Below are 3,421 nucleotides of genomic sequence, written 5' to 3'. Positions count from 1 at the left end.
CAAATTCAAATGGCACAACAGGAAATATATTGAAAAGTTATTCTCCCTTCCAACCCTGCCCACCAGCACTCCAGTTCCCCTTCCCTGAGGCTATCTCTGATGGCAATTTCTTGTGGATCCTTCCAGAGATGATATTCTCTGCATATCGAAGTGTGTGTGTGTGTGTGTGTGTGTGTGTGTGTGTTGATGTATTTATGCATGGGCACCTTCACAGAGCTCTGACTTCCTTCTTTTAACATGAATAGTTGCTTCCTATTCACACTCTCCTGCTCCTTGCTTTTCTTCACTTAAAAAGATGTCTTGGGTTTCCCTGGTGGCGCAGTAGTTGAGAGTCTTCCTACCGATGCAGGGGACACGGGTTCGTGCCCCGGTCCGGGAAGATCCCACATGCCACGGAGCGGCTGGGCCCGTGAGCCATGGCTGCTGAGCCTGCGCGTCCGGAGCCTGTGCTCCGCAACAAGAGAGGCCACAACAGTGAGAGGCCCGCGTACTGCAAAAGAAAAAAAAAAAAAAGGATGTCTTACTTGGGGAGGGCCGAGCAGTCGGACTGCCCGCTGAGATGAGCGCTTCACTGGGGCAGTCTCTGCATACCATGGGGAGATAGACGCTGCTGCCTTTGGGCTTGGTCCTCATAGCTCCAAAACGAAACAAGATCTCGATAAGCTCTATGAGCTGAAGTCCAAAGGGCATTAGATTATGAACCAGTTTGGCCCCTCAGCCCCAGTCAACCTGTCCAGTTTCTCATCATTAAAACCGGAACCAGCTAGCACCCCTCCACAAGGCTCCATGGCCAATAGCCCTACAGTGGTAAAGATCCCAGGCACTACTGGGATGGTAGAGTGTCTCAGCCCTGAAAACAATCAGGTATTGACCAAGAAGAAGTGACAAGACTTAGTAAGAGAAGTGGATCCTGATGAGCAATTGGATGAAGATGTGGAGGAGATGCTACTGCAGATTGCTGATGATTTTATCGAGAGCGTGGTGACAGCAGCCTACCAGGTTGCTCGGCATCGCAAGTCCAGCACCCTGGAGGTGAAAGATGTCCAGCTGCATCTAGAACGCCAGTGGAACATGTGGATCCCAGGGTTTGGCTCTGAAGAAATCCAACCCTACAAAAAAGCTTGCACCACAGAAGCTCACAGAGAAATGGCATTGATCTGGAAAACAACCAAGAAATAACATACGGAAAGGTCAGGGAATGGACAACAATGTATTTGGAGATACTTGAGCTGAGACCTCAGTTATCTCATCCTTGGATTTTTTTTTTAATGCTTTACAGAGAAGCATATATATATATTAACATCTTTATTGGGGTATAATTGCTTTAAAATGATGTGTTAGTTTCTGCTTTATAACAAAGTGAATCAGTTATACATATACATATGTTCCCATATCTCTTCCCTCTTGCATCTCCCTCCCTCCACCCTCCCTATCCCACCCCTCCAGGCAGTCACAAAACACTGAGCTGATCTCCCTGTGCTATGTGGCTGCTTCCCACTAGCTATCTACCTTACGTTTGGTAGTGTATATATGTCCATGCCTCTCTCTCGCTTTGTCACAGCTCACCCTTCCCCCTCCCCATATCCTCAAGTCCGTTCTCTAGTAGGTCTGTGTCTTTATTCACGTCTTGCCCCTAGGTTCCTCATGACATTTTTTTCCCTTAAATTCCATATATATGTGTTAGCATACGGTATTTGTCTTTCTCTTTCTGACTTACTTCACTCTGTATTACAGACTCTAGGTCTATCCACCTCATTACAAATAGCTCAATTTCGTTTCTTTTTATGGCTGAGTAATATTCCATTGTATATATGTGCCACATCTTCTTTAACCATTCGTCCGATGATGGGCACTTAGGTTGTTTCCATCTCCTGGCTATTGTAAATAGAGCTGCAATGAACATTTTGGTACATGACTCTTTTTGAGTTTTGGTTTTCTCAGGGTATATGCCCAGTAGTGGGATTGCTGGGTCATATGGTAGTTCTATTTTTAGTTTTTTAAGGAACCTCCATACTGTTCTCCATAGTGGCTGAACCAATTCACATTCCCACCAGCAGTGCAAGAGTGTTTACTTTTCTCCACACCCTCCCCAGCATTTACTGTTTCTAGATTTTTTGATGATGGCCATTCTGACTGGTGTGAGATGATATCTCATTGTAGTTTTGATTTGCATTTCTTTAATGATTAATGATGTTGAGCATTCTTTCATGTGTTTGTTGGCAGTCTGTATATCTTCTTTGGAGAAATGTCTATTTAGGTCTTCTGCCCATTTTTGGATTGGGTTGTTTGTTTTTTTGTTATTGAGCTGCATGAGCTGCTTATAAATTTTGGAGATTAATCTTTTGTCAGTTGCTTAATTTGCAAATATTTTCTCCCATTCTGAGGGTTGTCTTTTGGTCTTGTTTATGGTTTCCTTTGCTGTTCAAAGCTTTAAAGTTTCATTAGGTCCCATTTGTTTATTTTTGTTTTTATTTCCATTTCCCTAGGAGGTGGGTCTAAAAGGGTCTTGCTGTGATTTATGTCATAGAGTGTTCTGCCTATGTTTTCCTCTAAGAGTTTGATGGTTTCTGGCCTTACATTTAGGTCTTTAATCCATTTTGAGCTTATTTTTGTGTATGGTGTTAGGGAGTGAGCTAATCTCATACTTTTACATGTACCTGTCCAGTTTTCCCAGCACCACTTATTGAAGAGGCTGTCCTTTCTCTACTGTACATTCCTGCCTCCTTTATCAAAGATAAGGTGACCATATGTGCATGGGTTTATCTCTGGGCTTTCTATCCTGTTCCATTGATCTATCTTTCTGTTTTTGTGCCAGTACCATACTGTCTTGATTACTGTGGCTTTGTAGTATAGTCTGAAGTCCAGGAGCCTGATTCCTCCAGCTCCGTTTTTCATTCTCAAGATTGCTTTGGCTATTCGGGGTCTTTTGTGTTTCCATATAAATTGTGAAATTTTTTGTTCTAGTTCTGTGAAAAATGCCAGTGGTAGTTTGATAGGGATTGCATTGAATCTGTAGATTGCTTTGGGTAGTAGGTTCATTTTCACAATGTTGATTCTTCCAATCCAAGAACATAGTGTATCTCTCCATCTATTTGTATCATCTTTAATTTCTTTCATCAGTGTCTTATATTTTTCTGCATACAAGTCTTTTGTCTCCTTAGGTAGGTTTATTCCTAGATATTTTATTCTTTTTGTTGCAATGGTAGATGGGAGTGTTTTCTTGATTTCACTTTCAGATTTTTCATCATTAGTGTATAGGAATGCCAGAGATTTTTGTGCATTAATTTTGTATCCTGAAACTTTACCAAATTCATTGATTAGCTCTAGAAGTTTTCTGGTAGCATCTTTAGGATTCTCTATGTATAGGATCATGTCATCTGCAAGCAGTGACAGCTTTACTTCTACTTTTCCGATTTGGATT

At 42.0% G+C, this 3,421-nt stretch overlaps 1 pseudogene; it reads left to right on the top strand.

The window, feature by feature from the left end:
• The first annotated feature begins 696 nt into the window (after positions 1 to 696).
• Positions 697 to 1,279, top strand: LOC113613691 (transcription initiation factor TFIID subunit 12 pseudogene; annotated as a pseudogene).
• Positions 1,280 to 3,421: the final 2,142 nt, after the last annotated feature.

Source organism: Aethalodelphis obliquidens, unplaced genomic scaffold (genome assembly GCF_003676395.1).
Source record: "Aethalodelphis obliquidens isolate GAN/ISIS:26980383/991018 unplaced genomic scaffold, ASM367639v1 scaffold4, whole genome shotgun sequence".
Taxonomy (NCBI): domain Eukaryota; kingdom Metazoa; phylum Chordata; class Mammalia; order Artiodactyla; family Delphinidae; genus Aethalodelphis; species Aethalodelphis obliquidens.
This window is presented reverse-complemented; position numbering and strand designations above follow the sequence as displayed.